Below are 24,649 nucleotides of genomic sequence, written 5' to 3'. Positions count from 1 at the left end.
ACTTCACATTGCTTTTTCTTTTTTTTTTTTAAATGAAGCATATTTTCTTCCTTGCAGCAAAACCTCCCTATAAATATTATTACATAGCTACCAGTAGTTTAGCTCCTCCAGTCCTCCCATTTCTCAGATTGCTTGCCAAAGTGATGTAGTGCATATTATACGGAATCAAAACTAATTGATATAATTTAACCAATGCTATTTTAGTTGATTTTTCAAATCAGTGCAAATTAATTTACTGTGATTATTTCTAGTAAAATGCATGAAATAGATTAATTTATTTTTCTCTAACACCTAATTTCCCTGAAGAGCTGAGCTAGGACTGAGAAAATAATTTAACATACATAAAGAAATGCTCAACATGGCAATATTATTCACTTCTCCAAAGTGCTTATGAACTGTTTCTGAAGTAAACTTAAAACTCTGGAGCCACATTTAAAGGTACATAACCTCAAAACCTTTGGCTTTACTTTGGTTTAAGGTAATGAGGGACTTTTTATTACTTCATCAGATTCTTGGTTCAGATATTTCTAACAGAGTGATCTGACTGGTGATGAAAATGCACACAGGTTTCCTGCCAGGAGGCTGAGTAAAGAATTTCTATATGATGATTCTACCACTTGTATGCAGTTGGACTTGAAAAAACAACTGAAGGCAAGCTGCACTAGAGCTGAAATTCTATATTAATTGCAAGTCTGCTATCTACTGAAAAGAACTCTGCATATATATATATATATATATAGGTAGTAGCATTCACTTTTTATCCAGAAAAAAATGTAGAGTTACTTGAACTGATGAACTCTGGGTTTTGAAATAAGATTAAATAAATATCCTCAGAAGGTATCTGGACATTAGGACTATTATTTGAATGTACAAAGTGATCAGTAGCTGCAACACTCTATGGGAAAGTAAAATGACCAAAACTAGAGGCTTAACTTTTAAATGACTGAAATTACCTGAATCAACCATAGTCACATTCTTTTCAACCCAGACAAACATCTGCAGAATCAGTGACAGCACATGCTGCAGCTAGCTTCAACATTTGGATTCACTTGCACCTGTACTCATCAGCCACCTAGCTGCTACCAAAGCAAATGCAGAGGCTGAGCTGTGCCAACCCCATAAGGCACAGAATACACATGGTGAAAATCAGTGTGACAGGTCAAGGCAGTGTTCTGCTTCCTAAGAACAGCTACTCTCAGAAAAGCTGCCTCAAGTTTTCAAAGCAGTGTAGGCAAAACTGAATTTTTTCTACTCAAGTATGAAGAGCTGCTATTGTTAAAAGGAGGGGTCTAAAGAGAGATGAAAAGTTCTGGCAGTGCACAGAAAGACATAGGGAAGAAAATTTTTTTTTTTTTTTTCTTAATGGGACCAAAGCATTTCTCCTCTGATGAAGGACTGAGAGAGCTGGAGCTGTTCAGCCTGGAGATGAGGAGGCATAGGAGGATCCCATCAGTGTCTCCAGTTATCTGAAGAGAGGGTGCAGTGGAAACAGAACCAGACTCTTTTCAGTAACACCCAGGAGACAATAGACACAAACTGGAACATAGCGAGTTCCCTCTGAACATCACAAAGGACTTTGTTGTGCATGTGACCAAGCACTGTTACAAGATGCTCAGGGAGAGCTAGTCTCAGAGATATTTAAAAAGCCACAGGGATGTGGTCCCAAGGCAAACTGCTGTGTATATCCCATATGGAGCAGGGGTGGGCCCAGGTCTTTTCCAACCTCAACGATTTTGTGATTCTGTGAAACCTAAATGTTCAGGCTGTTCTGACATGAGGTGCTGACATGTGACATGGCGAAGCTCATTTTCCTCTAGTTATTTGTTTCTTTATTTTGCTACTGCTTAGTATCAGGTTTGACTCAGCATGATTGCATTGCTTTGCAGAACCTAAAGCTTTGTTCACTGCAGTTCAGGTTCTTTCTTTCAAGTGTCTGGAGAACAAAAAGAATTAGAGAAATCACTGCATGATTTTTATGGCTTCCCCTTTGCTGCAAAATTTTGCATTCCTTTCTAATTAAAATTGGATAAAATTTTTAGAGGAAATGTTTGCTTAATTGCATCTTTCCAAACTCTCCTTGGAATCCCTCCTCTTTTTGAGGTACATTCAGTTGTACAGCACTGTAGTGATGACCCTGACTTTACAACATACACATCATGATATGCTATGTCAGATTGAGTGGTACAACTAATGTGACGTGACCTTATGCTATACTGAATGTCACAGCAGCATTTTGGTTTTTACCCTTCATTCCAGGTATATCTGTCATAAATCATTCTTCCTTGTGTCAACTACTCAAACACTTTTATCCAGAATGATAAGTGTCATAAAACACCTTATCTTCAAACAGTCTGGTGAGATAACCCCAGGATATTTTTCTCTAACCTTTAGTTACTCACAGTAATTCAAAATAGTGAATTTTGTTTACCTCACTAAGTTACACAGAAAAGTGCCAGTAGCAATCTCTCCTGATTATTTAGCCCCTCTGTACCATAAATAGTCTTCTGTGTTTGATTTCATGTTTCTGGTCAGTCCAGACCATCTGAGATAACTTTTTTTTTTTTTGTCAGATAGTGACTTTGGGATGATTTTTCTGCAGTTGAGGTTTATAAATGAGTTGCTTTTTCACTACCTATATGACTGCTCTTGCTTGGTATGGAGTAAATGGTTATTGACAACTCTTTGAGTTTCTGAACAAATAAGTAGAGAAGTGTATGGACACAAAAGCCACATGACAGGATATCCAAGAAAATTTCAAAAGTTCAAAGCTTATTTATTTATTTATTTATTTATTTCTCTCTCTCTCTTTTTTTTTTTTCTTTCTTTTTCTTTTGTATTGTATACAATAGAAATTATTGTATTAAATGAACTGTACTGTAACACCTGAACATATGTATGCTTTGACTGAAATCAGGCACACATTGCACATTATTCACATTAATATTAGCCCACTGATGATTACCTCTTTTCTATCCTACAAAGATTTTCTTTTCCTTTAACTAATGATACTTCAAGTACTTGTTACAAATATTTGGCTTTCATCAGTCCACTGAACTAACGACTCCCACTGTAATAATATTCTGTATTTGGGACCTAGTCCAACTGCCATAAAAACTCTTTACTGAATTAGAAAAGAATTGAAGTAATATTCTCATTGTGAGCTTTTAGTATGAGTTGTAGTGAACTGATGTTTTTCATCCTTCAGTTTGTTTACTGCTGAGATGTTCCTGTTGAATTTTCTGGGCAGCTCCCAGCTTGTTCAGGAATTGGTCCCTGCAATGAATGAAGATTTTATCTCTTTACTGCATAGCTGAAATAGTCTAGAAAACATAAGATCATATATTTTTCTTAGTTTTGAACTAGAAAAGACAAATCAGGTTTTCCTTAAATAAAATGATTTAAAAAAATATTTTAAAATGTTCAGATTTGAACAAAGAAAGGTGCAATGTTTTCATCATACTGCCCAACTTTGGAAACCTCGATGTATTTATTTTAGTTAGGACAAAAGTCCTCTCAGCCTAAACGTACAGTCACAGAAGAAAAATGGCCTCTCTCTTGAGCATAATTCCTTGTAAAATATTACCTTCTGTTCTTCAAATCAGCACCGGAGTCAGCCTCTCACTCTTTCTCCCATGACCCTCTGAGAGATCACAGAGAAAAAAAGAAAAACAAAAAACAAAGATTAAAACAAACATTGAAGTCTGTCTGATCTTCTACCATTATACTTTCCAATTCCTAATAGAAATGTTTTAGGCAGCTGTTGAACTAGAGTTTGAATCTGTACCATTGTATTTAATAGACTCTGAATTCGCCATTTGTATTGGTTTTGCTTTCCTTAACATACTTTTTTTTAGTGCTGGTATATTCTTTAAGAAATGTTGTATAAAGAGTTCAAGATGCAGCTGCACTGCACGTAGGGGGGAAAAAAAGTTTCCTCTTTTGCTTTCAATTTCTTTACTAATAATTTCTTAACTTTACATTTATTGTTCAACTTCTGTTAAGCAGGCACTTTCTTAGAAATGTCTACAATGACTCCAAAAATCTGTCCTCTAAGTTATAATAGCTCATTTAGAACTCATCATTTTATTGCACAGTTTTTCCTGTGTTTATTACTTAGCATTTATTAACACTGTGTCTCTGATATATTTTATTACCCTTTCACTTCTGTAATGCAATCAGTGTTAGCTTTGACTTTCTGGCATAATTGTTCATCATCAGCAAACTTTGCTACAGCACTATTCATTGCTTTGTGTGAATTATTTTTATTGATTCAATGAGCTCTTCTGAATTCCTTTAACCTCCTTCCTTCTGAATACTGTTACCTTTTTAGGGTTGAATCTTGTTACTAATCTGTAAGTGAAACTTGTTTCTTACCAGTGATAACACATAAGAGACTTCTGAAAGGAACACTGGCAAAGTTTTAAGAGTTTCATGTAGATAACTATGGGTGAATCACCCCGTATTCACTTGCTATTTCACCTCTTCACAGAAATCCAATAACTCTGTCAATCAAACTTTATAAGAAATATGCTTAATTACTGCTGTTGAGCTTTTTAACTTTGTCATATTTGACCAGGTACCTCTTCATACATATTCAAATGTGTATCCCCACATCATCCCCAAACATTTTTCAAAGGTTATTTTCTTATCTTGTTACCAAATCCAGTCACCAGCAAGTAAGAGTTACCTATAATTATTAGTGCCTTACATGTATAAATACAAAGTATTTAATCTTAATTAAATTAATTTTTAACTCCTGAGTGTTTCCATGTTGTCCTAGAAATTTTGATGTGTTTCTAATTTATTTTGTTTTTGCACTTAGTTTTCCTAATTATACAGTTCTTTTAAGGAAAACCAAACACCAATGTAGGATCTGGATTCTGTGCCCTTCCCTGGGCTACATAACCATCATCTGTAATGTAAACACTCAGCATGAGTGGATGGAGTAGATTCAAGCACTTTTATTCATCCCAGCAAAAGGAGCTTTCTATTTGTTCAAGATAATTATGAATAATACCTGATTGACAAAGTTATTAACACTTTTTTGTTTGTTTGTTTGTTTCAGCTACATGTGCTTCTAATTTAATCAAAGTACAGTTTTTGTGTATTTTTGTACAATAAAAATATGTAGAAAAATAAAGTTGCTGTTGAACTGTAACTCAGCAAATAAAAACAGGAGACAAATGCCTTGAAAACATTGAGTGATAATTTATAAACTGGTCTTGAGGCCTCAGTGAGCACAGCTTTCATCTATGAAATGTAATATTGTTATTTTCAAACCAAACTTTTGATTAGGACTTTGTTTACATCTTTGTTTAATAAGATAAAGAAAAATGACTTGAAGGAAAATAACTAAGTGAAACACAGATCTATACTAAGTGAGCAATCCTAAGTAAAAAATGGAAAGAGCGTGCTTCAACTTTAAAACTAGTGTATGTGTTAACTGCAAACCTTGAACTTTTATTAACCTCTCAAACAATAATAACTGATTCCTAAAAATGTGCCAAATAATCATACTTTCAGTTCATACAAGATTTTAAAAGTGAAAACATAATGTCAAGTATGGATGGCTAGCAATTATCTTCAAAGAAGGATGAGGCTGCTTTCATTGTGCTGTAATCAAAATTTCTGATGTTTACTCAGGCAACATAATTGTGATTTATTGCTCTATTATTTCTATCATGTCACCTCTTAAAAATAAAAGTAGACTAAGTGTTTGGTGCCAGAACTAGGCAGTGAATGACCATAAGAGAACTACAATTCTCCTCCAAAACATTATTTTAGGTCTGTTATTGTACATAATATAAACATGGCATCTTTCCAGGTACCTACAACACAGAGACTAAGGAGAGGCAGCTGTTAAACAAACAAGCAGCAAATGTGTGAAGTGTCATTTATCTCTAATAGGAAGGCACTCACAAAGCAATGAATTTAAATTATCAGCAGCCAACTACAGCTGAACCAAAAAATAAATGGGTACAGAGAGAAAGGATGGAGGGAGGGAAGAAAAGAAGAAAAGATAAGAAAGTGAGCATGATTTTTATTTTCTCAACGGGCATTATATAACAACATCAAACGATAGACACAGAAACATTGCCTCAATATTTATTTATTTATTTATTCATTCATTCGTTCATGAAAAAACAACAAACATAGCTCATTACCACTGTTATTTTCTCCACTTATAGTTGCCCTTTTGGATTTTCTACAAGCTATCTTTCTCCCTTTTGTAATCTTCGATTTCAAGGGCTATTATAGACCGCTGTGAATTAAAGCTACACAGCAGTCTGTTCCTTCTTGGCTGAAATGAGACAGAATTTCTCTGGATGCTTTCTCAGCACAGAAAAGTCTTTCACATTTGTGAACACTAGTGCAATGGGTGCAGTGAATGAAAGAGACGTAAGAGAGGAAGAAATCATCATTTCTTCAAGACTCCTCTCCACAACTTCATGGTTAAGAAGAATGGTAAGAAATACATGATTTAATGCTTGCCTGAGAAGGCTCCTGAGCTAGCTGACAGTAAAGACACTGTAGGTCAAGAACATGGCAGCATAGACCTACAGGATCTACTGGTCCTCAGAGTGATGTCCATATGAGACATATTCTATTTCTATTCCATGTTTCTCTGTCAAAAATCCATATGATTTCTTTCTTATTAGTGTTCTCTTCTAGCAATGTGCAAAATGTTTTTTAAAAAATAGTCTTGTTAGGAAGATTACTGAGGAAAATTCGCCTTTAACAGAAAAAAAATAATGCACTTCTTTTTTCTTTTCTTTTTTTTTTTTTTTCCCTTCATGTCCAACAAAAAGTTAAGAGAAACATTTAAAACATATCATACATTTCCTTCTGGTAGATCCCATGGCTCTTAAAAAAAGGTCCTTTGCCATTTTGCTAAGAAAAGATATTGACATTTCAATTACACTCTTATTCATTGGCCAAAATCATACAGGAAGTAACATTTTATTTATGTACAGTTTAATAAAAGTCAGTATACCTACTGATTGATGTGTTGTAGCATTCTGTCAGAGAAGGCAAAAATACCATCCTAAGAAAGAGGATTGTAATTTGTCATTTGTGGGATATGAATCTTTTGAAACTTCCTGTTTTCTTCCACAGAAATGGGATGCACAGAACCCATTTAGTCCTTTGAGGCAGAAAATTACGTTGCAAAAGAGTAACACAGGGAGATTCACCTTCCTATATCATTAATGAATTCAGTGTTAGTTTTTTTCTGTTTTGTGTTTGCAAGTATCTTTGTGACAACTGAACACTTAGTTGATATAACAGGAACTGAGCCAAGAAACTAACATATAAGAATACTAAATGCAATGGCTCGACCTGATGTGAGAATCCTTCTTTGTTTTTTGGCTCAAAGCTTGCTTCCTGAGGTATTTCTTCTGATAAGACTCTGATTGATTTGTTGAGGAGGCAAGTGATGGTGCTACTGTGTGACAATTGACATCCTTCTGGGAACATTTGGAAGCCCCTTCCTCCATAGTTGCTTACCTCCAGAAGAGAGTGCTCAGGAGTGTTTACTGGTGGAAGATCAGGCCCTCCAGCCTGGTATGGGAAAACTGGGGGATGATGCCATTGTAACCTGTGAAGGCAAGATACAAGTTGGCGCCTCCCTGCTCCCTCTTATCTGCTGGCAAGGCCCGGAAAGTGGGAACAAAGGAATTTCTGCTGAGATCCCAGAGCCAGAAGCTGCCACTCCAAGGAGAGCTGACTCAACCACTTTGGATTTGAGCTGTCACTCCAAAGACAGATGACTCGACCATTTTGAAAGCATTGAAAAGGAGCCATCATCGCCATGGTCACGGTTGTCGTCGCCATCGTTGTTGTCAACAGAACAACAACGCCCGACGACCCACCACTACTGAAGATCAAAGGCTGAACTACAAACCACGCTGGATCCATGGTGGTGACTATGTCCCTCTTGCTTCCTATAAACTCTCCTTGCTTCTTCTTTCCTATCTTTTCTATCGCCCTCCTTCCCTTCCCCATTACCCTAATTCATAATAGCGTCCGTCCTCCCCTTCACCATCTCCCTAATTAACATCTGTAATAAACTGGTCGGACCAACATTTGAACCGTTGTTTCTTAATCTCACGCCAGGTATACAGATATTAAAAGAACCTCTTCTCCCTCCTATAAATCGGAGCGACACACCTGAAAAACAAACAAACAAAAAACAACAGCCCTCTGTAGCTGGTAGCTACAGTTCATAGAATCATAGAATGGCTTAGGTTGGAAGGGACCATAAATATCACTTTGTTTCAGTCCTGCTACCGAGGGTAACTTCCCTTTCCTGTCTTGCCCATCCCTTCTACCCTTAGTGAATAACTCATTGATAGTTACAATTGTTCTAACTGTTCAGCTCTGATTTACTTTGCATAATTTCAAACTAAACTTTTTGTTTATGTATTTACAGTCACATCGCTGAGAGTTTCACTCTTTGTGGAAAGAAGATAAGCTTTTCAGATAAAAGAAGCAAGCACTTAAATGCTTTTTTAATGATTCTCTGCAAGTCTTATTCCAAGGATACAAAGCATCTTTAACTTTAGCTATGTTAAATAGAACATCTAACTGAAAGTAGTCAGTTAAGCTCCCTTTATGGACAAACAAGGTTTCAACTTTTTTTTTTTTTTTTTTTTTGCCTGCTCTAGTGGGATGAATAAGTTCTGGAGGCACCAGTCCCAACTTTGGGTGATGGCTGTGATATCAAATGCCTAAATATGAGACTTCAACGTTTGAGATGCCATTTCCATTTGGCTTACAGCCATCACTCCAAAATAGAGTGGATTTTCTGCAAAGCTCTTGTTATGTCTGCTAGCTAAAGGCAGATGCCTCAGATACTCTACAACATCTGAAACAGAAATACACAACTATGCTTGGGTACTTGAATTATTCCTCTTGCTAGACAATGGAAAGTGGCAAGGAAATTTAAATCCCACTTCTACTGAAATCACTAGCAAAATTGATTCAATTTCACTTGTGCAGGTGCAGACCATTACCTCCCATAGGCCTCAGATTAACAAAAAACACACCTAAGTATACAGCCTAGGTAGATAGCTGAGAGCATTTGCAAATAATTTTCATTTTCTTTGTTGGACAATTGTATATGTTTTAAATAAAAGATAGCTATGTATGATTATTTTTCAGTAGAAGAAACACTCCAAGTAAGTTTACCTGCAGGTCTTGAGCAGGTAAATAACAACAACAACAACAAAAACAACAAACCTCAAAACCACAAGGAAAGAAAAACAACAACAACAACAAAAACAACAAAGCAAACTGTTGACTCGGAACATGAATGAATAGTAAGTTGTGCAATTTTTCAGTTTGAAAATTCACTGCTAGGAATATCTTTATTTGTAATCAAGAGAACAAAAGCACATAGTTTTAAAAAGAAATGTGCATGATTGCATTATACAGTCATACAATCTATGCCCGCACAGCATTTTTATGGAAAGTTGGTTGCTTTGTCCATTCACAAACTCTATAATGCCTAATTCAAATGAAATGGAGTCTCCCAAATTGCAGAGGGAATGAAATTTCAGACCTGTTCTCTACTTTTGAAGTTTAAATCACTTTGAGAAAAGACCAGTCTACAGAAAAGATGTTTACAGAAGAGGCATAGGACTTTCAAGCATTTAATTTAAACAGGTGAAGTGTGTGTTGCATTGCTTGTCCATGGAAGCTGATGATTTTTGATGATATTTTCCATTTATACACTTTTAAAATATTAGATATTTATGTTTTATTTCCCACTGATTTTTTTTTTGAATTTTTTTAGACTCCCAATTATATCACAGTCTTTATATTACTGAACTGCACTAGATGCAAAAATAATTCAAAGCTAACAAAAGTAAAACAGATGCATGTAATGTGCATATTATTGCTCCCAAAGTTTTCTGTCTGTAAAAAGATACATGAAAACATTTTAGATACTTCCAATGGTGCAGATTTTGTGACAACTCTAAGAACATGATCACAAGACTTTATGAGGCTAAAGACTGAGTTAAGAATCATCTGAGTACAGCAATGAAGCAAGACATTTACTCACTTCTAGATGTAAATGAAAACCAGAAGTAAGCGGAATTGTTTTGAAAAAAAAAAAAAAATTCTATAAATTCAAATTTTTAAACATAATGTCTCCAAAGTATTGATAGATTCCTTTCCCTTTCCCTATGAAAACATAAGTCATAGAACAGTTTATATCCAAGTTCAATTGTCTTCAGGAAAAAAAATAGATTAGTATGTTTCACATAGATTAATATGCTATTTCACTGAAAAACAGAATTAGTGGATTACAAAATTATGAAGGCTGAAAACATCCAACTAACTGTTGATTTTTGATGATATTTTCCATATTTTAAAACTTTTAAAATATTAGATATTTATGTTTTATTTCCCATTGGTTTTTTTTTAAATTATTTTTTTGGGTTATGTGATCTGTGTAGAAGAGGAATTTTTCTGAATATACATAATAATACTAAATTTTCTTAAATGCTTAGAAGAATAAGAAACAGAACATAAATTAGAAGTTCATCAAGTAGAAAGAGATTTGACAATAAAAAAAAAAAAAAAAACTTGTTAAAAATTTGAAAGTAAAATATGGGTTTCCACTCAGACACTAATATGAATCACTGATCAGATGTATAACTCTTCAATTCTTTAAATCCCTTAAATTGTTTAAATCCTTATTTAATTCACTTACATCCCACAGACATAAGAAAAAGCACTAAGATGTCAGTCCCCACCTGAAGTCTTCACAAACTCTTGGAATATTTAAGTTGAGTTGTGCTTGTTCAGTTATTTTCTCATGAGAAGGAGAAACCCTTCTGACAACCAAGATGAAGATTCGTGTGTCTGGGGAGGGTCTAGGGAGCTTTCCATGAGCAGTTTGTAAACCTGGAGCCACTGTGTGTGGTCAGCGTAACCTACTTGTTATGGATCTCATCATTTATGGATCTCATGCTTTGGTCTTCCTTCTCCCAGTAGGTCAAGAGGGACAATGAGGGAAAAAAAGTTATGATGTTATAGTGTTTGCTATCTTACTTGTAATAATTGTGTTAAGGTCATTGATGTCTTACTGATTCTACGTTGATTTACAGAAGATTAGATTTTCCAGTTCCTCCAGACTCGTGTAGCTGACATTTAATATCTTCATAGACTGAATAATGAAAGTCTGCACCAGATATAGTTTCTGCCTAATTCTTATTTTGTGATTTAGGAGCCACTGAAAACTCTTCTTTTTACAAGAAGTTTAGACTGCTAAATACTTCAGCAGCAGATCAAGGTTGACACCTGCCTAAAGAAGCAAGAACTGTGTAACTCCTTGTATGAAGAGTTTAGAGGAAGTCAGCATCAAACACTACAGATTTTCATACCCTGGGATACTCTGCAGCTTCAATGAAAAATCCTTCTGCTGGAAGGGAAGCACTCTATCTACACCATATTCAACTAATTGACAGAGGAATGTCCCATTTCATTGGTGCTTAGCAGGTGCTGTGGAAAAAAACATGCAAAAGTCACTTTTCACTTTTAGAGTGAAATCACAGTGATGTTGCTTCTGAGATAAAATATTTTCATGTCTAAGACTGAATTATCCTCCCTAGGGCACTTTTTAGCAGGCTTTAGGTCCTTGCCAACACCAACAATATTTTGGACCCCTACTGATGAAAGAGTAAAAGAATTGCCTTCTGTCTTACAGAGAATAACTGCTCCTTGTGACTCAAATATTTCCTCAAGAGCTTATTAGTTATTATTTATGACAGCATCTCTCATGCTAAAACATAAAAGTAACTTGTCAGCTTTTGCATATTGTAGGCCAAGCTCTTTCAGTTCTCTAGCCATTAGTACTTCCATTAGCACTTTTTGAGAAACTTACTGTGTAATTGTGGATACTGCTGATCACATCAAGTCTTTAGAATATGTAGCCACATATCTATTTACTCCCCCAATTACTGAATTTCACATCATTCTTCTGCTGTCAATTTGTTCTTTAGAAAACTAGGCTTTTATTTATTTATTTAGCAATTTGTGTGTGCTTAAGACAGCCTGACTCAATTGCCACTCATAGTTTAGGGATAATTACATGTTAGATACTATAAATGGAAACAAAGCATGTATTTCCCTGAGAATACAGAAGAAGAGGAAAAAAATAACAAAGAGCAGGCAGTAGAAACATTTAAACCTCTTGTCTTTCCATACCAGATGTTCGACACTAGCACTCTTATTGAAATCAATTTTAGAGCGAAATCACACAGTGATGCTGCTTCTGAGATATTAATATTTTCATGTCTAAGACTGGATTATCCTCCCTAGGGCACTTTTTAGCAGGCTTTAGGTCCTTGCCAACACCAACAATATTTTGGACCCCTACTAATGATAGACTAAAAGAATTGCCTTCTGTCTTACAGAGAATAACCGCTCCTTGTGACTCACACCTCCTTACTCCTCTTGAATGCAGCTGTCTTTTTCTTATCACGGTTCAAGTAAATTTACAAGGATGCTTTAGTAAGAGAAAACTGAAAAGGCTGCTTATTCTCCAAGCTCACTATGTTGGCTTTTTTTCTGAGGAGCACTCATTGTTCACCAATGATATTCACTGCTGAATTAACAAATTGAATCTGGGGGAGAGAGAGTGAGGATGTTTTGAAGATTAAATTAAATGACACGTTTTTTCAGCGTGGCCCATAAAGATGATAATGTGTTATTTATCTATGAGTTTTGATGTGATCAGGTTTGCACAATGTTAGAATGTAATCTCTGGAATATCTGCTAGATTTGTCCCATGCTTCTGAGCCTAAACAGCCATGGAAAGCTTGTGGCTTTCTATTGGTCAAGTAGCATAACATAAAAATGGTTTTATAACTCTAATCTGGACATGATGGGTCATAAACACTTCACTACCCAGCAACCATTCTTTATTTGGCATCACATTTCTACCATGTCTGATAAAGAAAGCCAAATTTATTTACAGCTGTGCTCCCACTGCTTGTGGAAGAATACTGAAGTTATCCTAAATGGGTGTCTGGAGACATAACCACATGATTTTACAGTGGAGGGACAAAGATGAATAGAAAATGAGAAAGCAGAAACTATGTATTATTGCAAACTATTGTGTTTTTGGTAAACTCACACCAGCATCATTGTCCAAGGTTGCCAGTGCTTTAACAGCATCCTGAGTGCCTCATCACAACAGTTATACCATTTGTCACTTAGAGGAGCAGTGAAGTAGCATTTTTACTCCATCATTCTTAGCAAGTCTGCCCAATGATAGCACAAAACATATGCTGCACTTTTCTCACATCCAGTTTGCCTCCTCAGAGCACCAAAGTACAATTCAGTTTGGCTCTTGATAGAAGTAGTAGAAGACAAAAGCTTATTGACTTGCTTGAACATACTGAAGCCCATCCAAGTTCAAATGAAGCAGTAATTCAAAGTTTTGGGTGAGCCTTAGGGAAGAAGGGAGATGTGGGAGAAAATGAAAGCAGACATTAAAGCGGTGTATATAGTATTATGTAAATGAAAGTCCAAATTTTCAGATCTAGCTAAGTATTACATAAATGACTGTAGAAAACGTTTCAAATTAATGTAGCAATTTTGCTACAGTACTATTTATGAGCTGTAATTATCTTAATTTTTGTGTAACACTGAATTATTGCTGCCATTTTTGGTTAAAACCTAACAGCTTCTTTAGCCTTCTAATAATTGAAAACCTGCAGTTCATTTATTGATTTCTTCTGAAAACAGAACTTTTAAAATATTTGAAATTGCTGTAGGAAAAAGAAAAAATCGTTTTCTGGAACTAATTTGAATTTTTTTCTATGTTTCCAAGTTCTTGAATTCAGGGTTTATAGCATGAACTGACAGTTGAACTCTGAGGATAAAGAAACTATTATGACACCCATGTAAGTTATGTCTCTAAGCCACTTCTTCTGTTCTGTTACTACTGGCCTTAACATGAAAGGTCTTCCAATATTCTTTATAACAGGAAAGAAATAAAATTCTTAAGAATTTAAGATCTTCCTAAGAACTTACATAAGAAATCTTAACACAAGCAAGATATTAAGATGTATAGAAAATATCATGTACTCAGGGAACTTTATACAGAAATAATGATGTAAATTAACATGGAACCTTGGAGATATGTCAGGTATCTAAAAATCAGAAGATAGGCACTGTTAAAATTGAAAGATTCAGAAGGCAATCACACAAAGGAACCTTGGAAAAACTGATAATAAAAAAATGCTACTTTTCCCTTTCTTAGCATAGTGAAAAATATGTATGGATAGAATATTATTGGTAAGAGGACTAGGATCTTCTTGTTGTATCATAGAACAAGAATATATTTTACATGAAAAATAGAAGTAGGATATCTTCCTACTTCTTGGAAGTATTCTGAGACAAGTACTTAATTGGAAACAAAGTATGAGTAAGTATTTGTAATTTCTGTAGACTGTTCAAAATTATAATTAATTCTAACAAACATTGTGGAAAGAATATTGTGTCTCTTGTAAAATTAGAGAGAATATGAAGATGAATATCTCTGTATTCTTTTACAGTTTCTGAAAAAATGGTTTAGTGAATTAGAGGAACATCTGGATTGATCCAGTATGACAAAAATCCTTTCAAAATTGAAATGTAAATAACTTAAAATTTGGCTGTCTGAAATTACGTACTTAATTTAAAGACTCAAGAATTCACTGATCTAAGGGGAAGGAAGCCTTGTTGAGAGAATAAATAATAAAAGCCAATAAACTAGGGAACTGTCTATTATTTTGTTGTTAGTGGTGATGCTGATGATTATGATGATTTTTCTTTGTTTACCTTGAGGGAGCAGAGGATGGATTTTATCTCCTTTCTTATTTTATCCTCATGAGAATTCAATCCACTGATATTTGACCACCACATTCTATCAGTGTTTGAGATGCACCTCATGAGATCTGATGGCAGTCAAAGACTCCTGAGTAGAAAATTTATTCAGAATTCCACTGTTTGGCCACTAGATGACTCTCTGATCTATTTAAATTTAGCTGGAAATGTATGTGGTAGACACTGGGAACACAAAAAATTGATGAACTTACTGTTGAAATTAGTAGTTCTGTATAGAAAGAGAGTCTGGAATCAAGACAAAATTCAAATATTTCAATAACCGAACATCTTACTTTTTTCCCCCTCAAGTCCACCAGAACTTAAGGATAAATACAAATGCACACACACAAGGACAAAAAAGCAATCTTGACAAATCTAATAGACAAATCTGAAACTCCAGTGTTATCACTACATTTGTAATAGGTAACAGTAGGAAATAGTGTCTGATGATCATTCTACTGATGCTCTGTTGGTTCTAAAAGCTTCAGACATTTAATTCTTTCTTTCAGAAATTTTGGTCTCTTCCTGGGAAGTACTATTATTATTTCTTTACTTCTATCACAAATGCTTAAATAGAATACAAGTTACTGTTACTCTCATCTCACAGGTGAGCAACGGTGAAGTTGCTAAAAAAAGGACTTTAATGCATGTGTGTGAGAAAGTCAGATCTAATTTGGCCTTCCACAACTAAGTGATATATTGATATAGGTTATTCTGGATCATGATTTGTAAGTCTGACTACTGACATCTGCAGTATTTTAGTGCTTGACAAACCTACTAAACCGACCAATTAGATTCCCTGTATAAAGAGAATTACAGGGAATCCCAAGATGCATTCTGCATTGGTGTTTTCTGCTGAACTGAAGAACAGATGGTATGGCTGCCAATTGGTGTTCAGAATCATAAGAATATTAGGAGATTGTTCTGTGTTAAAGTGGATAGCAGTAAGCAACTCAACAAACCAAGGTTTGATAGAATTTTTTATCTGTTTATGAAAAATCCAGAAACTAGCACTCCTATTACATACATACATACATATATATATATATATATATATGTATATAATGCTTACAGTTCTTTCCAAAGTAAATTACTGTCATGTGGTATAAAGAAACCACATACATTAAGATCCAAATTATCAGTGTTTGTTTCTTACATTTAATGGAGAAAATGGAACAATTTTGAAGACTGTGTGAATTCTTGTTTAGCTTTGTTTTTGATACCATGATCAGAATCACTGTTAAATAAAAACTATTTTTTCCCACCTGTAAAGATTATAATATTTTCATAAGACATTATTAAAAATGATTTATTTGGTCACCAGAAGTTTAGTTTGGCATCTGAAAAGAATTTTTTTTTGCTCTTGTTAAAATGTTCAAAATCTCAAATGAAAGTAGAAAATAAAACTAATTATATCTACTCCTTACAACTAAAAAAGTATTTTTTTTCATCAAAGTGATAAAGATTTTAGAAGCACTTGAATTCTCATGTGCATTTTCAAAATATATTCTAAAATGCACTCACTATTAGTGAATGAATTATTAATTATTTCAACTTAATAAAACAGATTTTAACCATAATATCCTTTCAAAAGTAGGAAATTTTAATTTCAATATGGACTATTTAAATGTAAATGTAAATTTTTCTAGCAATGAAAAAAATAATAAAGTCCAACCCTTACAATATAGATCTGCTGCCCATTATATTACTGTAAATTGTACTTCAATTTCATTCTCAGCTTTATCTCTGATCTACTTTTTATGCTTCATAAGGAATGAGTCAGGCAGGAGGCAGAGTGGAGCTGGAATGTTGCAGACAGCCATTTTCATTAGGTATTTTCCAGTCAAGCATGAAATTCATCAATGGAACATTCAAGATTTGTGTATTTCATTTTTAATTCCAGATATTCTTTTTTCATTTGTCTTTCTTGATAGCAAATGTTAATATTTGGAGGCATTTTCTAGAGTGATTTATGGAGTCTGATCAATCAGAGCCTCTATCAGCTTAGCACACTTGTAAAAGTAGAGATGAGCAGTGAAACCAGGATATACAAGGCTTCCTGTCTTTGCCTTACATTGTAAAACTTGTTAGCCAGAACCAAAAATTCAACACTCAGAAAGCAAGAAGTCAAGAGCCTTCAAAAATGTAGCTAGAATTTTTTATTACACAAATTCACCTTAGATACAAGAGAACTGTGTAACATTAGCACTTCAATGTCTTCCTTGTTTTAAGTAGTTTCTTTCATATTCTGTGCCTTGGCAGCTGCAGACAGACTATAGCCATGGACAAATTCAATCTAGAGAGATTCAGAAACAAGTCTGGCCCTCACTCAAAACACTTTGAAATGGATGAAAGGAGGTCTATTGACTTTGATGGACTTTGGCGTAAGCTCTTCCAGCTTCCACAGGCAGTCTGGGGTTCTGATTCTGGCTCCACATGATGTTAATATATTTTATTCAATGGCTGCTTAGGTATATATACTGAATGGAAGTTGGAATAGGTGTAGGAATAGAGAGCTTTACCCCAGAGATGTTGTTTAAAAAGTGAAGATACATACATATATATGATATATACATATATATAATGCTTCTGAATTTTCTGTGATTTTCCTGCACAGTCACACAAATATTTATAGAATCATAGAAAGCTCTGAGTTGGAAGAGACCCACAAAGATACACAAGTCCAACTCCTAAATCCACAAAGGACTTAAAAATTACTTGAATTTTTAAATTAAAAAATTTAAATTAAAAAAATTACTACTTAAAAATTAAACTAAATGTCTAAGACTTATATAAGCACTTAATGAACTCTAGTAACTTGGGGTCATGCCAACAGCCCAAGGCAGTCTGTTCCATGCCCACTGCCCTCTGGCGCAGAACCTGTCCTTAACCCCTAGCTGACACTGCATCCAAAATGAGGCCTCCCATCAGCCTCCCCCTTGGGCTGCACAAACCCAGGGACCTCAGACACAGCATATATATCTTGCCCTCTACACCCTCTACCATAATTGCAGCTCTTCTTTGGACACCGATAATTTTTTATCATTTTTGCATTAGAGGCATCTTCTGTCAATGTGTATCTGGAACCATGAAATGAAGTGGAATGCTTATTGAAAAATGAATAAAGGAATTACTATTCACATGAAAATGACTTCTGTAACCAGATCTGAGCTACAATTGCACATACCAAGTTGTAGCAAAAAAACCCAAAACAGTAATCATTGCATTTCACCAGAGTCCAAATCTGCCTGAGAGAGGTTGTGGATGCCCCCTCCCTAGAGGTGTTCAAGGCCAGACTGGATGGGGCCCTGGGCAGCCTGGTCTAGTATTAAATGGGGAGGTTGGTGGCCCTGCATGTGGTAAGGGGGTTGGAGATTCATAATCCTTCCCTGGCCATTCTGTGATTCTGTGATTCTGCCTGACCATGGGAAAAGGCCAGACTGCAAGCATTATAAGGAACTGTCAGCCCAAGAGCAACATAGCTATGAAATAATAGCTTTTCTGCTTTAGAAAAACGATGAAGATAAATGGCTAAGATTTCCTGTGATTTTTGAAAGTACGACTAAGTCTTAGAAAGTTTTTGGCCTTTATCTACACTTCTGTAAGTGTGATATGCTGATCTAAGTACATGACAAGGGGGAAAATGGTCTACCACCTGCTGCCTGAATCGAGCACTCACCCACAGGTCACCAGTCTTGTCAAAAAGATTTGCACTGACAGAATATGAAATGGCATTACCATCAAAACATATAAGATTATCTTTCCTTTGAAGAAAAGCAACAGCTACACTAACTTTGAAGTTAGAGGACAGGAAGGCAATTAGTTCGAAAGTACTAGACACAAATGGGGAAATAAACTCAATGTTGCCGCTAATAGAAACTGGCAGTTTCAAACCCTGAAAGATGGGCTTCTTAGTGCACTTTTCAGTGCCAAATCCCCAGCTGGAGTGAACTGATTTCGGACCATAAGAATGGAATCACTTAAATAACCATGTCCAATCCTCTATAAATGTAAGCTTTTCTGCTATACATAAACAGATTTCACAGAACATCTCTGTGTCACTATACTCTCATGAGCCATAGACCATGTTCTGATAACCCACATGAATTTGAAGCTTACAATAAAAGACTAAGAGATATATCACAAGAATAAAGCAAAGGAAACTGTGGAAATGAAAAAAAATATGTTAATTAAAACTTTGCAGATGATGTTAAAAAGTGAACTATGCTATGGAATAGCTAACTTCCTTCTCTGCTTGCAAAAGGCTAAACAGGAATCTGGTTAGTGAAAACATCTTTGAACATATGAACAAAATAGGGCAATTAAGCACTTGAGAAAATACAGTGCTATCAAAGGGATCAAATATGGGCTTTCTGGTTGCCTTAAGCACTTGCATATCTTCAGCAGTCTTCAGCTTATATTAGTTTAATATCAAGGCTTCAGTCTTTAGAATATATTTGACATTACTTAAAGCTATGTTACAATTTCTTGTATCACTTTCATTTTTTTTTATATTTTTACATTATTTTGAATATCAACTAAGCTGGGCAGTTCATCTTAAAATATGTTAACTGAATCTCAAATGGTTACATTCAGCTTTTGCACTTCATTATCCACAAATACACAATCTGCTGTCTTGCTGCAGTACTGATGTTCATAGTAACACATTCATTGAATGGATTGGGTTGGAAGCAACCTAAACGAGTGCGTAGTCCCAATCCCCCTGTTGTGGGCAGGGTTGCCTCTCACTAGATCAAATTGCTGGGATCCATCCAGAATAGTCTTGAAGTATCACTTAATACATTTTGAAGACAGCAAGGAATTATTTTCCCCATTGAGAGAGTAACGTGGCATCTATAGAAATATAGAGCATAGTGAGTTTTGAAGCCTTTACTATTATTGTTATGCAGTTGATTTCCTAAAGAATCCAGGCCATCCTTTTAAATGTAATCTATGCAAGCTGTTCAAGTATTTTCTGCCTTCCTTCTGATATGTTGCCTAAAACTAAGGTAAGGCTTACCTTGACAATCACCTGAGAATTTTCAGAAAATACAAAATGTATCAGTTGTTCTTTTTAACAGAATCTGCTATTGCTAGCATAAATCATAACTCTGTGAATATATGCTGAAGCTATATTTTTGTTCAGACAAATTTGAAGATGTTATTAATACTACTTAAAACCTCGAGTGACATAGACATCAGCTTCACATCAGAACACCTCTCACACTATTTCTCCTCATAAAAGTTAAAATCAGTTTCAGATCTCCTAAAATGAGCCATCAGATTTGCATTTTTTAAGGTAACAGTCATATCAGCAGTGGTTCTCACACTGCAAAACTATTCCTCTGGCAGGCCACCAGAATTTAGATTGGCAGGCAGCAAAGTGTAATGTAAGGTTTACTTGCTCAATCAAGCATTCAATTAACTAACACGTCAGTATGCCGGTCCTTTGTGAGACAAAATAAAATGTGCTAAAGCACATTGAGCCATCTGAATGGATAGTTGCATAATTAATATTTGTTTTTAATTTACTGTAAGTTGTCCAGATGCTCTGGCAATCAGTCCCTTAGATATCCTTCAAATAATTGATCGAGTTCTGTAATCTTACTACAGGGCAGCAAATTTTCCTCTGTTTGATTAGAATTGACTAAATGATTCAGCAGACATTTTCAAATTCTTTTTTAATTTTTTTTTTCCAATTAATGAATTGTTATCAGTTATGAAATCATTTTCTTCAATTGCCCATTCATTGATTGATATGGTTTATCAGTTATCCACAAATTATCTAAGGTCATCATTGTTTTGAGACCAAAAACATTCTCCAACTCAGTAAATCAAGCTTTATTAATATGAGGTTTGTCAAAGTAATAGTGTTCTTCTTGGGAGAAAAGAAAGCATGTAATTTCAGAACATCTTGCCTTTGTTACCTATTTCAGCATTAGGTTAATTATATTTGTGTAATCATTCAACAGAGAGAGACTGAGGGCAGCATAGAGATAGGAAATTATCTCAGATTGCATCATGATAGGTTTTGTTTGTGTATTAGGAAAAATTATCTACACAAAAAGGGTGGTCAAGCATTGGACCAGTGCCCAGGGAAGCAATGGAGTCCCCATCCCAGAAGGTATTTAAGAGATGTAGCACTAATGGGTGTCAACTAGTTGATGGTTGTCCTTTATGACTGTTGAAAGATCTTTTCCAATCACAATAATTCTGCGATTCTATGACAGTTCTACTGAGCCCTCTCCAGCACACTACTCTGTATGTCTGGTAAGTATTAAAACTGGTGCTTTTTTTACCTTTATTCTCTTACAGATTTGCATCATTCATTTATGCATTCTCTCAATTCATACACTGGATGAAATGTCATTTGTTGAAGAGTAATTCCTTTACCTATCAACTCTGGTTTATTTTTATTCTGTCCAAAGTTACACTGATTTCTCTGCTGCCTTATTCCTGGCAAACAGTTAATGATCACACTCAATGTACAGATAAAACAGGGATGCTTATATCTTTCTGGTTAGCTGTAATTGTACAAAGTCATTCTCACAGACGAACACAAATAATAGCAGATGCTACAAGCATTAGTGTATATAGAGACATTTATTTGAATGATAATGGAAACTTCAACAAGGGTAGATTGGCTCATAAATCAGATTTACGAAATACTTTTTTTTGACCTCTGCATCTTGCATTCAAGATACAGGGGGTTCATTTCAAGATAAACTGCTTAGCAGCAACCTTTTTAAATGTAATAGTTGTATGTTTAAAAATCCTGCTTTATTTAACACTTTACAAAACACAACATTCAATTGTGTTTTATAACATTTTATTTGCAGCTATGAAAGTTCATTAAAATATGTGAATAATATTTCCCAAGCTCATTTAAGCTGTTTTCAACGTTTGCTTCTTGACTGGGGTGTCCTCAGGATTTTCATTCCCAGGTGTCAGCTTTTTTACATACTTGTTAATTCAAAAACAAACAAACACAACAGAAAAATCATACACACACACAAAACAGTTTGAGAAGTCATCAATGAAGTATTGAGAAGATAAAGCACCAAAATGACTATCCGTAAAACACTAACCATTATGAACAAGACTAATAAAAAACAAAGCATCTCATATTTTTGAGTTATTCAGTCAGAAACAAGTTCTACTAAGATTTGAAATGGGAGTAGAACTTCTGTGCAAATATGTCAATTCTATCAAACTCAAAATCCTACATTTTCTTATTCCTTGGCATTATTTTATTCAGTAAAGCACTCCTGTACAGAAAGGAGGTCTACAGATCTTGCAAACAGAACTGCTCCTTAAATATCAATACACATCTTACTCCTATTTCAAAGAAGTAAGAAATATCTGACAGTCCATAGCTTAACATAAAAAAAAAAAACAACAAAAAAAAACAACTCTAACATGTTATATTTCAGCTTTATTTTTATTTACATTATCTTGGACATTATTCTGAAGAAAGTCATTAATCTCATGCATACTCAAAGGTATGCACGATATTAATGATTTTAGGAAAATGAAATTCAAGAGAGGTTCTCTGATATCATTCACATTATGCAAACATTAAACATTTCTGCTTCTGCTAGGGTACATATCAGCACACAGAGAACACAACTTTGGGTTCCTATGGATTAAAAAGTAACTAGCATGCTATGAAATGGAAAAGAAAATTATTTAGCATATATATACAAGCTTTTAGTATGTCAAAATTCAAAGGGTATCATTTCTATAATTGGTGCTCCTACTGTAAGTGAGAATTTTACCTGCACATTTCTGAGTTAATCTGTATACAAATTCTAAGTAAAAAAGAACAGCTCAAGATTTCTGCCTTTTTTTTTTTTTAAAAAAAAAAAAAGCAGCAGCTTTTTCTTCTGCCCATCTATTTTGTCATATTTCTTCACCTTGAAAGACAGATAAAGATGTAGGGAACTCTTTTACAGTCCTTAGCTAGAGCTAAAAGGACACAGGAAATATTGAATCCACATATTAACCAATTATTTTTGTTGGAGTCTAGCACTTGACACTCTTTTATATTGACATAATTAAAATAAGTTGATGGATCAATTAATGTGAACTTTTCAATATTAATGACCTTTGATTACACCTAACTGAAGAATCAATGATATAAAGCCAGGACAGACTAGAAATACTGATCCAGAAACATTGTAAAATAGGCAGACATATGCAACAAAGTTTGAATGTAAAGATAAAGTAAGGTTGTGTCATATGCAAATAAACAGAGTTCTATCATACAGTTATATGATAAATATTAACAGATACAGCATTCATTCAAGCCATCTCTGTTAAATGAAGTTGTAGCATGAAACATAACCTAAGCTTCGTAAAAGTGACTGGTGTCAATGCTTATTCAGATACTGTAATTACGAGCAATATCAGAGCTATCCATGTCCTGTTATACTAGACCTATTTTCGGCAGCAATGCTTTCATTTACTCATTATTTTCAAAGCACTCACTGTTCTTGACAGATCTCATTTTCATCCTGTATCCATAAAGTAAGATCTCTAAAAGCAGACAGATTAGCCTAGCCGTGGCCCAAATCATTTGGTGAAAGGTCAACAGTGTGTTCAGTGGGGAAGGAGCCAACTCAGTTGTAAGTGTTTTTCAAAGTCTCACCTTTTAGCTTTTCAAATAAAACATATCTGAGAAAAGTCAAGAAAAGCCAGATGCCGCTTTACTTTCAAACAACTATACAACAATAGGTGAGCATGGCTAAACAACAGAACACAGCTTAATTCTGTGGTATGCTTCCAAAACATTACAGCAAATGGAAAAACAACAACAATAACAAACGTTTAAATTAGTAAAAAATAAAAAATAGTGGCACTATCATTGACATACGCCAAGGAGAGGATGGATAGATACATTACTAGGGCATTTTTTATTTATTTATGAACACAGAAGTTAGTAGCAGCATAGTTCATACTAAAAGGATACTTCGTTATTGCAAAGTGTAGTGCTCCTTGATATTTTTCCTGCAGTAAGTAGCAATACATCAAAACCCACATATTTAATTAACTTATCTTGATGTCAGAAGACCATGGCATATCCTAAAGAACAAATATTGAATAGTGTTTATATCCTGCCAGTACAGTCTTGGGTATCCATTTGTTGCACAGTTAATATACATACAGAAATGACTGCCATTTATTACCAGTACTAACAAAACAGTCAAGACTTACTGTGCGTGCATATGCATAATATATACACACACTGTATGCATATGTATACATATTTACAATATTATATATATTAGTTGTATATCAATATGCATATAAATTTCTGTTTAAATATTTACAAACAATTACCACATTTTTCAGACTCAGTCTTTATATTGCTTTCAACTGACTAAAAGGGCACATGGAAACAATGGGAACATATGGAAAGAGATTATCTGTTTTGAGACCAGATTGTGATATGCTTACTCACATTGAATAACTTATGAGGGATATTCCTTCTGTGATGTAAAGTACTCTGCTGTGAAGGAGGGTCATGATGTGGCACTCTGTATTTACTCATGCCATTGGATATAGATTTTCTTATAGCAATGACAGTGTTATGTTAGAACTAATTCTAGGGCTTGATCATTTCATTCATTGTAAAGCCCATCATAGGATTGTGCTCATGAGCTCATGTGCTCAAGGTTTATTCTTTGATTTACATAAACTGGTAACAAGCTCTAACCTCTCCTACATAGGAAGTGGAAAGAAAGATGATTGAAGTCCATCATTT

The sequence above is a fragment of the Phasianus colchicus genome, chromosome 2 (assembly GCF_987193195.1).
Source record: "Phasianus colchicus chromosome 2, bPhaCol1.hap1.1, whole genome shotgun sequence".
In the NCBI taxonomy this organism is placed as follows: domain Eukaryota; kingdom Metazoa; phylum Chordata; class Aves; order Galliformes; family Phasianidae; genus Phasianus; species Phasianus colchicus.
The sequence above is the reverse complement of the archived record's forward strand: the minus strand, read 5'-3'. Positions refer to the sequence as shown.